Source organism: Rhinichthys klamathensis, unplaced genomic scaffold, assembly GCF_029890125.1.
Source record: "Rhinichthys klamathensis goyatoka isolate OS25496 unplaced genomic scaffold, OSU_Roscu_1.1 h1tg000272l_1, whole genome shotgun sequence".
Lineage (NCBI taxonomy): Eukaryota > Metazoa > Chordata > Actinopteri > Cypriniformes > Leuciscidae > Rhinichthys > Rhinichthys klamathensis.
The window spans coordinates 1,537,501-1,550,000 of record NW_026606792.1 but is presented as its reverse complement, the minus strand read 5'-3'; the positions used below and the strand labels follow the sequence as shown (position 1 = coordinate 1,550,000).

At 45.9% G+C, this 12,500-nt stretch overlaps 8 non-coding genes across 8 annotated transcripts; all 8 read right to left on the bottom strand.

The window, feature by feature from the left end:
* Positions 1 to 127: 127 nt before the first annotated feature.
* Positions 128 to 200, bottom strand: trnar-ccu (transfer RNA arginine (anticodon CCU)). The gene has a single exon. It is a non-coding gene; the product is annotated as a tRNA-Arg (tRNA).
* A 756-nt stretch (positions 201 to 956) lies between these two features.
* On the bottom strand, positions 957 to 1,029 carry trnar-ccu (transfer RNA arginine (anticodon CCU)). The gene has a single exon. It is a non-coding gene; the product is annotated as a tRNA-Arg (tRNA).
* Positions 1,030 to 4,252: 3,223 nt separating this feature from the next.
* Positions 4,253 to 4,325, bottom strand: trnar-ccu (transfer RNA arginine (anticodon CCU)). The gene has a single exon. It is a non-coding gene; the product is annotated as a tRNA-Arg (tRNA).
* A 757-nt stretch (positions 4,326 to 5,082) lies between these two features.
* trnar-ccu (transfer RNA arginine (anticodon CCU)) lies at positions 5,083 to 5,155 on the bottom strand. The gene has a single exon. It is a non-coding gene; the product is annotated as a tRNA-Arg (tRNA).
* Positions 5,156 to 7,241: 2,086 nt separating this feature from the next.
* trnar-ccu (transfer RNA arginine (anticodon CCU)) lies at positions 7,242 to 7,314 on the bottom strand. Its single transcript has one exon. It is a non-coding gene; the product is annotated as a tRNA-Arg (tRNA).
* A 2,097-nt stretch (positions 7,315 to 9,411) lies between these two features.
* Positions 9,412 to 9,484, bottom strand: trnar-ccu (transfer RNA arginine (anticodon CCU)). The gene has a single exon. It is a non-coding gene; the product is annotated as a tRNA-Arg (tRNA).
* Positions 9,485 to 10,238: 754 nt separating this feature from the next.
* trnar-ccu (transfer RNA arginine (anticodon CCU)) lies at positions 10,239 to 10,311 on the bottom strand. The gene has a single exon. It is a non-coding gene; the product is annotated as a tRNA-Arg (tRNA).
* Positions 10,312 to 12,152: 1,841 nt separating this feature from the next.
* On the bottom strand, positions 12,153 to 12,225 carry trnar-ccu (transfer RNA arginine (anticodon CCU)). The gene has a single exon. It is a non-coding gene; the product is annotated as a tRNA-Arg (tRNA).
* Between the last annotated feature and the right edge of the window lie 275 nt (positions 12,226 to 12,500).

Here is a 12,500-nt window from a genome sequence, read left to right as displayed (position 1 = left end):
CAGCTTTTCTTCAAGTAGGTACAGAGAATGTTTATAAGTAAAGCTGTCTTAGCAGAGGATGGTTTCGATCCATCGACCTCTGGGTTATGGGCCCAGCACGCTTCCGCTGCGCCACTCTGCTGAAAACCACCCCAGATGGGACTCTAACCCACAATCCCTGGCTTAGGAAGCCAGTGCCTTATCCATTAGGCCACTGGGGCTGTTAAAAACCTGTGCTCATGTGCCCACATTACTTTGGCTTCAGTGACAACAACAGCATTGGTATTTAAACAAGGCCAGCACACAAAGTAATCCGGATGAACGACTACTTCAATAGGCCACTGGGGCATGAATCGCTTGCCCTACTAATTGTCAATCTCATTCAGGTGGCTTAGTCAATGAGGCGTTTTTAAAAGGGCATACACACACAAACACACAGATTTTCTGAATGAACAAGCGAGATGTGGAAGTTGCTCTTTATTGGGATAAAACATGGACATAAGTGAAGATGCCTTAGCAGAGGATGGTTTCGATCCATCGACCTCTGGGTTAGATCAGGTGAAAACAAGAAAGGGTCTTAGCACAGAGATGTGACAGCTTTTCTTTAAGTAGGAACAGAGTATGTTTATAAGTAAAGCTGTCTTAGCAGAGGATGGTTTCGATCCATCGACCTCTGGGTTATGGGCCCAGCACGCTTCCGCTGCGCCACTCTGCTCGCCGTAGAAGAACTCCCATTCACAGGTGTTTTCAAAAGGACTTGCATTTAGGCACACATGAAGTGCACACGAAGTGCCTCTGTCATAAATGAGATCAGGTGAAAACAACAAAGGGTTTTAGCACAGAGATGTGACAACTTTTCTTCAAGTAGGTACAGAGAATGTTTATAAGTAAAGCTGTCTTAGCAGAGGATGGTTTCGATCCATCGACCACTGGGTTATGGGCCCAGCACGCTTCCGCTGCGCCACTCTGCTGTAAACCACCCCAGATGGGACTCGGACCCACAATCCCTGGCTTAGGAGGCCAGTGCCTTATCCATTAGGCCACTGGGGCTGTTAAAAACCTGTGCTCATGTGCCCACATTACTTTGGCTTCAGTGACAACAACAGCATTGGTATTTAAACAAGGCCAGCACACAAAGTAATCCGGATGAACGACTACTTCAATAGGCCACTGGGGCATGAATCGCTTGCCCTACTAATTGTCAATCTCATTCAGGTGGCTTAGTCAATGAGGCGTTTTTAAAAGGGCATACACACACAAACACACAGATTTTCTGAATGAACAAGCGAGATGTGGAAGTTGCTCTTTATTGGGATAAAACATGGACATAAGTGAAGATGCCTTAGCAGAGGATGGTTTCGATCCATCGACCTCTGGGTTAGATCAGGTGAAAACAAGAAAGGGTCTTAGCACAGAGATGTGACAGCTTTTCTTTAAGTAGGAACAGAGTATGTTTATAAGTAAAGCTGTCTTAGCAGAGGATGGTTTCGATCCATCGACCTCTGGGTTATGGGCCCAGCACGCTTCCGCTGCGCCACTCTGCTCGCCGTAGAAGAACTCCCATTCACAGGTGTTTTCAAAAGGACTTGCATTTAGGCACACATGAAGTGCACACGAAGTGCCTCTGTCATAAATGAGATCAGGTGAAAACAACAAAGGGTTTTAGCACAGAGATGTGACAGCTTTTCTTCAAGTAGGTACAGAGAATGTTTATAAGTAAAGCTGTCTTAGCAGAGGATGGTTTCGATCCATCGACCTCTGGGTTATGGGCCCAGCACGCTTCCGCTGCGCCACTCTGCTGAAAACCACCCCAGATGGAACTCTAACCCACAATCCCTGGCTTAGGAGGCCAGTGCCTTATCCATTAGGCAACTGGGGCTGTTAAAAACCTGTGCTCATGTGCCCACATTACTTTGGCTTCAGTGACAACAACAGCATTGGTATTTAAACAAGGCCAGCACACAAAGTAATCCGGATGAACGACTACTTCAATAGGCCACTGGGGCATGAATCGCTTGCCCTACTAATTGTCAATCTCATTCAGGTGGCTTAGTCAATGAGGCGTTTTTAAAAGGGCATACACACACAAACACACAGATTTTCTGAATGAACAAGCGAGATGTGGAAGTTGCTCTTTATTGGGATAAAACATGGACATAAGTGAAGATGCCTTAGCAGAGGATGGTTTCGATCCATCGACCTCTGGGTTAGATCAGGTGAAAACAAGAAAGGGTTTTAGCACAGAGATGTGACAGCTTTTCTTCAAGTAGGAACAGAGTATGTTTATAAGTAAAGCTGTCTTAGCAGAGAATGGTTTCGATCCATCGACCTCTGGGTTATGGGCCCAGCACACTTCCGCTGCGCCACTCTGCTTGCTGTCAAAGAACTCCCATTCACAGGTGTTTTCAAAAGGACTTGCGTTTAGCCACACATGAAGTGCACACGAAGTGCCTCTGTCATAAATGAGATCAGGTGAAAACAACAAAGGGTTTTAGCACAGAGATGTGACAGCTTTTCTTCAAGTAGGTACAGAGAATGTTTATAAGTAAAGCTGTCTTAGCAGAGGATGGTTTCGATCCATCGACCTCTGGGTTATGGGCCCAGCACGCTTCCGCTGCTGAAAACCACCCCAGATGGGACTCTAACCCACAATCCCTGGCTTAGGAGGCTAGTGCCTTATCCATTAGGCCACTGGGGCTGTTAAAAACCTGTGCTCATGTGCCCACATTACTTTGGCTTCAGTGACAACAACAGCATTGGTATTTAAACAAGGCCAGCACACAAAGTAATCCGGATGAACGACTACTTCAATAGGCCACTGGGGCATGAATCGCTTGCCCTACTAATTGTCAATCTCATTCAGGTGGCTTAGTCAATGAGGCGTTTTTAAAAGGGCATACACACACAAACACACAGATTTTCTGAATGAACAAGCGAGATGTGGAAGTTGCTCTTTATTGGGATAAAACATGGACATAAGTGAAGATGCCTTAGCAGAGGATGGTTTCGATCCATCGACCTCTGGGTTAGATCAGGTGAAAACAAGAAAGTGTTTTAGCACAGAGATGTGACAGCTTTTCTTCAAGTAGGAACAGAGTATGTTTATAAGTAAAGCTGTCTTAGCAGAGGATGGTTTCGATCCATCGACCTCTGGGTTATGGGCCCAGCACGCTTCCGCTGCGCCACTCTGCTCGCCATAGAAGAACTCCCATTCACAGGTGTTTTCAAAAGGACTTGCATTTAGGCACACATGAAGTGCACACGAAGTGCCTCTGTCATAAATGAGATCAGGTGAAAACAACAAAGGGTTTTAGCACAGAGATGTGACAGCTTTTCTTCAAGTAGGTACAGAGAATGTTTATAAGTAAAGCTGTCTTAGCAGAGGATGGTTTCGATCCATCGACCTCTGGGTTATGGGCCCAGCACGCTTCCGCTGCGCCACTCTGCTGAAAACCACCCCAGATGGAACTCTAACCCACAATCCCTGGCTTAGGAGGCCAGTGCCTTATCCATTAGGCAACTGGGGCTGTTAAAAACCTGTGCTCATGTGCCCACATTACTTTGGCTTCAGTGACAACAACAGCATTGGTATTTAAACAAGGCCAGCACACAAAGTAATCCGGATGAACGACTACTTCAATAGGCCACTGGGGCATGAATCGCTTGCCCTACTAATTGTCAATCTCATTCAGGTGGCTTAGTCAATGAGGCGTTTTTAAAAGGGCATACACACACAAACACACAGATTTTCTGAATGAACAAGCGAGATGTGGAAGTTGCTCTTTATTGGGATAAAACATGGACATAAGTGAAGATGCCTTAGCAGAGGATGGTTTCGATCCATCGACCTCTGGGTTAGATCAGGTGAAAACAAGAAAGGGTTTTAGCACAGAGATGTGACAGCTTTTCTTCAAGTAGGAACAGAGTATGTTTATAAGTAAAGCTGTCTTAGCAGAGAATGGTTTCGATCCATCGACCTCTGGGTTATGGGCCCAGCACGCTTCCGCTGCGCCACTCTGCTTGCTGTCAAAGAACTACCATTCACAGGTGTTTTCAAAAGGACTTGCGTTTAGCCACACATGAAGTGCACACGAAGTGCCTCTGTCATAAATGAGATCAGGTGAAAACAACAAAGGGTTTTAGCACAGAGATGTGACAGCTTTTCTTCAAGTAGGTACAGAGAATGTTTATAAGTAAAGCTGTCTTAGCAGAGGATGGTTTCGATCCATCGACCTCTGGGTTATGGGCCCAGCAAGCTTCCGCTGCTGAAAACCACCCCAGATGGGACTCTAACCCACAATCCCTGGCTTAGGAGGCCAGTGCCTTATCCATTAGGCCACTGGGGCTGTTAAAAACCTGTGCTCATGTGCCCACATTACTTTGGCTTCAGTGACAACAACAGCATTGGTATTTAAACAAGGCCAGCACACAAAGTAATCCGGATGAACGACTACTTCAATAGGCCACTGGGGCATGAATCGCTTGCCCTACTAATTGTCAATCTCATTCAGGTGGCTTAGTCAATGAGGCGTTTTTAAAAGGGCATACACACACAAACACACAGATTTTCTGAATGAACAAGCGAGATGTGGAAGTTGCTCTTTTATTGGGATAAAACATGGACATAAGTGAAGATGCCTTAGCAGAGGATGGTTTCGATCCATCGACCTCTGGGTTAGATCAGGTGAAAACAAGAAAGGGTTTTAGCACAGAGATGTGACAGCTTTTCTTCAAGTAGGAACAGAGTATGTTTATAAGTAAAGCTGTCTTAGCAGAGGATGGTTTCGATCCATCGACCTCTGGGTTATGGGCCCAGCACGCTTCCGCTGCGCCACTCTGCTCGCTGTCAAAGAACTCCCATTCACAGGTGTTTTCAAAAGGACTTGTGTTTAGGCACACATGAAGTGCACACGAAGTGCCTCTGTCATAAATGAGATCAGGTGAAAACAACAAAGGGTTTTAGCACAGAGATGTGACAGCTTTTCTTCAAGTAGGTACAGAGAATGTTTATAAGTAAAGCTGTCTTAGCAGAGGATGGTTTCGATCCATCGACCTCTGGGTTATGGGCCCAGCACGCTTCCGCTGCGCCACTCTGCTGAAAACCACCCCAGATGGGACTCTAACCCACAATCCCTGGCTTAGGAGGCCAGTGCCTTATCCATTAGGCCACTGGGGCTGTTAAAAACCTGTGCTCATGTGCCCACATTACTTTGGCTTCAGTGACAACAACAGCATTGGTATTTAAACAAGGCCAGCACACAAAGTAATCCGGATGAACGACTACTTCAATAGGCCACTGGGGCATGAATCGCTTGCCCTACTAATTGTCAATCTCATTCAGGTGGCTTAGTCAATGAGGCGTTTTTAAAAGGGCATACACACACAAACACACAGATTTTCTGAATGAACAAGCGAGATGTGGAAGTTGCTCTTTATTGGGATAAAACATGGACATAAGTGAAGATGCCTTAGCAGAGGATGGTTTCGATCCATCGACCTCTGGGTTAGATCAGGTGAAAACAAGAAAGGGTTTTAGCACAGAGATGTGACAGCTTTTCTTCAAGTAGGAACAGAGTATGTTTATAAGTAAAGCTGTCTTAGCAGAGGATGGTTTCGATCCATCGACCTCTGGGTTATGGGCCCAGCACGCTTCCGCTGCGCCACTCTGCTCGCCGTAGAAGAACTCCCATTCACAGGTGTTTTCAAAAGGACTTGCATTTAGGCACACATGAAGTGCACACGAAGTGCCTCTGTCATAATTGAGATCAGGTGAAAACAAGAAAGGGTCTTAGCACAGAGATGTGACAGCTTTTCTTCAAGTAGGAACAGAGTATGTTTATAAGTAAAGCTGTCTTAGCAGAGGATGGTTTCGATCCATTGACCTCTGGGTTATGGGCCCAGCACGCTTCCGCTGCGCCACTCTGCTCGCCGTAGAAGAACTCCCATTCACAGGTGTTTTCAAAAGGACTTGCATTTAGGCACACATGAAGTGCACACGAAGTGCCTCTGTCATAAATGAGATCAGGTGAAAACAACAAAGGGGTTTTAGCACAGAGATGTGACAGCTTTCTTCAAGTAGGTACAGAGAATGTTTATAAGTAAAGCTGTCTTAGCAGAGGATGGTTTCGATCCATCGACCTCTGGGTTATGGGCCCAGCACGCTTCCGCTGCGCCACTCTGCTGAAAACCACCTCAGATGGAACTCTAACCCACAATCCCTGGCTTAGGAGGCCAGTGCCTTATCCATTAGGCAACTGGGGCTGTTAAAAACCTGTGCTCATGTGCCCACATTATTTTGGCTTCAGTGACAACAACAGCATTGGTATTTAAACAAGGCCAGCACACAAAGTAATCCGGATGAACGACTACTTCAATAGGCCACTGGGGCATGAATCGCTTGCCCTACTAATTGTCAATCTCATTCAGGTGGCTTAGTCAATGAGGCGTTTTTAAAAGGGCATACACACACAAACACACAGATTTTCTAAATGAACAAGCGAGATGTGGAAGTTGCTCTTTATTGGGATAAAACATGGACATAAGTGAAGATGCCTTAGCAGAGGATGGTTTCGATCCATCGACCTCTGGGTTAGATCAGGTGAAAACAAGAAAGGGTTTTAGCACAGAGATGTGACAGCTTTTCTTCAAGTAGGAACAGAGTATGTTTATAAGTAAAGCTGTCTTAGCAGAGGATGGTTTCGATCCATCGACCTCTGGGTTATGGGCCCAGCACGCTTCCGCTGCGCCACTCTGCTCGCCATAGAAGAACATCCATTCACAAGTGTTTTCAAAAGGACTTGCGTTTAGGCACACATGAAGTGCACACGAAGTGCCTCTGTCATAAATGAGATCAGGTGAAAACAACAAAGGGTTTTAGCACAGAGATGTGACAGCTTTTCTTCAAGTAGGAACAGAGTATGTTTATAAGTAAAGCTGTCTTAGCAGAGGATGGTTTCGATCCATCGACCTCTGGGTTATGGGCCCAGCACGCTTCCGCTGCGCCACTCTGCTCGCTGTCGAAGAACTCCCATTCACAGGTGTTTTCAAAAGGACTTGTGTTTAGGCACACATGAAGTGCCTCTGTCATAAATGAGATCAGGTGAAAACAACAAAGGGTTTTAGCACAGAGATGTGACAGCTTTTCTTCAAGTAGGTACAGAGAATGTTTATAAGTAAAGCTGTCTTAGCAGAGGATGGTTTCGATCCATCGACCTCTGGGTTATGGGCCCAGCACGCTTCCGCTGCGCCACTCTGCTGAAAACCACCCCAGATGGGACTCTAACCCACAATCCCTGGCTTAGGAGGCCAGTGCCTTATCCATTAGGCCACTGGGGCTGTTAAAAACTTGTGCTCATGTGCCCACATTACTTTGGCTTCAGTGACAACAACAGCATTGGTATTTAAACAAGGCCAGCACACAAAGTAATCCGGATGAACGACTACTTCAATAGGCCACTGGGGCATGAATCGCTTGCCCTACTAATTGTCAATCTCATTCAGGTGGCTTAGTCAATGAGGCGTTTTTAAAAGGGCATACACACACAAACACACAGATTTTCTGAATGAACAAGCAAGATGTGGAAGTTGCTCTTTATTGGGATAAAACATGGACATAAGTGAAGATGCCTTAGCAGAGGATGGTTTCGATCCATCGACCTCTGGGTTAGATCAGGTGAAAACAAGAAAGGGTTTTAGCACAGAGATGTGACAGCTTTTCTTCAAGTAGGAACAGAGTATGTTTATAAGTAAAGCTGTCTTAGCAGAGGATGGTTTCGATCCATCGACCTCTGGGTTATGGGCCCAGCACGCTTCCGCTGCGCCACTCTGCTCGCCGTAGAAGAACTCCCATTCACAGGTGTTTTCAAAAGGACTTGCATTTAGGCACACATGAAGTGCACACGAAGTGCCTCTGTCATAATTGAGATCAGGTGAAAACAAGAAAGGGTCTTAGCACAGAGATGTGACAGCTTTTCTTCAAGTAGGAACAGAGTATGTTTATAAGTAAAGCTGTCTTAGCAGAGGATGGTTTCGATCCATTGACCTCTGGGTTATGGGCCCAGCACGCTTCCGCTGCGCCACTCTGCTCGCCGTAGAAGAACTCCCATTCACAGGTGTTTTCAAAAGGACTTGCATTTAGGCACACATGAAGTGCACACGAAGTGCCTCTGTCATAAATGAGATCAGGTGAAAACAACAAAGGGGTTTTAGCACAGAGATGTGACAGCTTTCTTCAAGTAGGTACAGAGAATGTTTATAAGTAAAGCTGTCTTAGCAGAGGATGGTTTCGATCCATCGACCTCTGGGTTATGGGCCCAGCACGCTTCCGCTGCGCCACTCTGCTGAAAACCACCTCAGATGGAACTCTAACCCACAATCCCTGGCTTAGGAGGCCAGTGCCTTATCCATTAGGCAACTGGGGCTGTTAAAAACCTGTGCTCATGTGCCCACATTATTTTGGCTTCAGTGACAACAACAGCATTGGTATTTAAACAAGGCCAGCACACAAAGTAATCCGGATGAACGACTACTTCAATAGGCCACTGGGGCATGAATCGCTTGCCCTACTAATTGTCAATCTCATTCAGGTGGCTTAGTCAATGAGGCGTTTTTAAAAGGGCATACACACACAAACACACAGATTTTCTGAATGAACAAGCGAGATGTGGAAGTTGCTCTTTATTGGGATAAAACATGGACATAAGTGAAGATGCCTTAGCAGAGGATGGTTTCGATCCATCGACCTCTGGGTTAGATCAGGTGAAAACAAGAAAGGGTTTTAGCACAGAGATGTGACAGCTTTTCTTCAAGTAGGAACAGAGTATGTTTATAAGTAAAGCTGTCTTAGCAGAGGATGGTTTCGATCCATCGACCTCTGGGTTATGGGCCCAGCACGCTTCCGCTGCGCCACTCTGCTCGCCATAGAAGAACATCCATTCACAGGTGTTTTCAAAAGGACTTGCGTTTAGGCACACATGAAGTGCACACGAAGTGCCTCTGTCATAAATGAGATCAGGTGAAAACAACAAAGGGTTTTAGCACAGAGATGTGACAGCTTTTCTTCAAGTAGGAACAGAGTATGTTTATAAGTAAAGCTGTCTTAGCAGAGGATGGTTTCGATCCATCGACCTCTGGGTTATGGGCCCAGCACGCTTCCGCTGCGCCACTCTGCTCGCTGTCGAAGAACTCCCATTCACAGGTGTTTTCAAAAGGACTTGTGTTTAGGCACACATGAAGTGCACACGAAGTGCCTCTGTCATAAATGAGATCAGGTGAAAACAACAAAGGGTTTTAGCACAGAGATGTGACAGCTTTTCTTCAAGTAGGTACAGAGAATGTTTATAAGTAAAGCTGTCTTAGCAGAGGATGGTTTCGATCCATCGACCTCTGGGTTATGGGCCCAGCACGCTTCCGCTGCGCCACTCTGCTGAAAACCACCCCAGATGGGACTCTAACCCACAATCCCTGGCTTAGGAGGCCAGTGCCTTATCCATTAGGCCACTGGGGCTGTTAAAAACTTGTGCTCATGTGCCCACATTACTTTGGCTTCAGTGACAACAACAGCATTGGTATTTAAACAAGGCCAGCACACAAAGTAATCCGGATGAACGACTACTTCAATAGGCCACTGGGGCATGAATCGCTTGCCCTACTAATTGTCAATCTCATTCAGGTGGCTTAGTCAATGAGGCGTTTTTAAAAGGGCATACACACACAAACACACAGATTTTCTGAATGAACAAGCGAGATGTGGAAGTTGCTCTTTATTGGGATAAAACATGGACATAAGTGAAGATGCCTTAGCAGAGGATGGTTTCGATCCATCGACCTCTGGGTTAGATCAGGTGAAAACAACAAAGGGTTTTAGCACAGAGATGTGACAGCTTTTCTTCAAGTAGGTACAGAGAATGTTTATAAGTAAAGCTGTCTTAGCAGAGGATGGTTTCGATCCATTGACCTCTGGGTTATGGGCCCAGCACGCTTCCGCTGCGCCACTCTGCTCGCCATAGAAGAACTCCCATTCACAGATGTTTTCAAAAGGACTTGCGTTTAGGCACACATGAAGTGCACACGAAGTGCCTCTGTCATAAATGAGATCAGGTGAAAACAACAAAGGGTTTTAGCACAGAGATGTGACAGCTTTTCTTCAAGTAGGTACAGATAATTTTTATAAGTACCCTTATTAGGAGAGGATAGTTTTGATCCATCGACCTCTGGGTTATGGACCAAGCACGCTTCCGCTGCGCCACTCTGCTGTAAAGCACCCCAGATGGGACTCGAACCCACAATCCCTGGCTTAGGAGGCCAGTGCCTTATCCATTAGGCCACTGGGGCTGTTAAAAACCTGTGCTCATGTGCCCACATTACTTTGGCTTCAGTGACAACAACAGCATTGGTATTTAAACAAGGCCACCACACAAAGTAATCCGGATGAACGACTACTTCAATAGGCCACTGGGGCATGAATCGCTTGCCCTACTAATTGTCAATCTCATTCAGGTGGCTTAGTCAATGAGGCGTTTTTAAAAGGGCATACACACACAAACACACAGATTTTCTGAATGAACAAGCGAGATGTGGAAGTTGCTCTTTATTGGGATAAAACATGGACATAAGTGAAGATGCCTTAGCAGAGGATGGTTTCGATCCATCGACCTCTGGGTTAGATCAGGTGAAAACAAGAAAGGGTTTTAGCACAGAGATGTGACAGCTTTTCTTCAAGTAGGAACAGAGTATGTTTATAAGTAAAGCTGTCTTAGCAGAGGATGGTTTCGATCCATCGACCTCTGGGTTATGGGCCCAGCACGCTTCCGCTGCGCCACTCTGCTCGCCGTAGAAGAACTCCCATTCACAGGTGTTTTCAAAAGGACTTGCATTTAGGCACACATGAAGTGCACACGAAGTGCCTCTGTCATAATTGAGATCAGGTGAAAACAAGAAAGGGTCTTAGCACAGAGATGTGACAGCTTTTCTTCAAGTAGGAACAGAGTATGTTTATAAGTAAAGCTGTCTTAGCAGAGGATGGTTTCGATCCATTGACCTCTGGGTTATGGGCCCAGCACGCTTCCGCTGCGCCACTCTGCTCGCCGTAGAAGAACTCCCATTCACAGGTGTTTTCAAAAGGACTTGCATTTAGGCACACATGAAGTGCACACGAAGTGCCTCTGTCATAAATGAGATCAGGTGAAAACAACAAAGGGGTTTTAGCACAGAGATGTGACAGCTTTCTTCAAGTAGGTACAGAGAATGTTTATAAGTAAAGCTGTCTTAGCAGAGGATGGTTTCGATCCATCGACCTCTGGGTTATGGGCCCAGCACGCTTCCGCTGCGCCACTCTGCTGAAAACCACCTCAGATGGAACTCTAACCCACAATCCCTGGCTTAGGAGGCCAGTGCCTTATCCATTAGGCAACTGGGGCTGTTAAAAACCTGTGCTCATGTGCCCACATTATTTTGGCTTCAGTGACAACAACAGCATTGGTATTTAAACAAGGCCAGCACACAAAGTAATCCGGATGAACGACTACTTCAATAGGCAACTGGGGCATGAATCGCTTGCCCTACTAATTGTCAATCTCATTCAGGTGGCTTAGTCAATGAGGCGTTTTTAAAAGGGCATACACACACAAACACACAGATTTTCTGAATGAACAAGCGAGATGTGGAAGTTGCTCTTTATTGGGATAAAACATGGACATAAGTGAAGATGCCTTAGCAGAGGATGGTTTCGATCCATCGACCTCTGGGTTAGATCAGGTGAAAACAAGAAAGGGTTTTAGCACAGAGATGTGACAGCTTTTCTTCAAGTAGGAACAGAGTATGTTTATAAGTAAAGCTGTCTTAGCAGAGAATGGTTTCGATCCATCGACCTCTGGGTTATGGGCCCAGCACGCTTCCGCTGCGCCACTCTGCTTGCTGTCAAAGAACTCCCATTCACAGGTGTTTTCAAAAGGACTTGCGTTTAGCCACACATGAAGTGCACACGAAGTGCCTCTGTCATAAATGAGATCAGGTGAAAACAACAAAGGGTTTTAGCACAGAGATGTGACAGCTTTTCTTCAAGTAGGTACAGAGAATGTTTATAAGTAAAGCTGTCTTAGCAGAGGATGGTTTCGATCCATCGACCTCTGGGTTATGGGCCCAGCACGCTTCCGCTGCGCCACTCTGCTGAAAACCACCCCAGATGGGACTCTAACCCACAATCCCTGGCTTAGGAGGCCAGTGCCTTATCCATTAGGCCACTGGGGCTGTTAAAAACCTGTGCTCATGTGCCCACATTACTTTGGCTTCAGTGACAACAACAGCATTGGTATTTAAACAAGGCCAGCACACAAAGTAATCCGGATGAACGACTACTTCAATAGGCCACTGGGGCATGAATCGCTTGCCCTACTAATTGTCAATCTCATTCAGGTGGCTTAGTCAATGAGGCGTTTTTAAAAGGGCATACACACACAAACACACAGATTTTCTGAATGAACAAGCGAGATGTGGAAGTTGCTCTTTATTGGGATAAAACATGG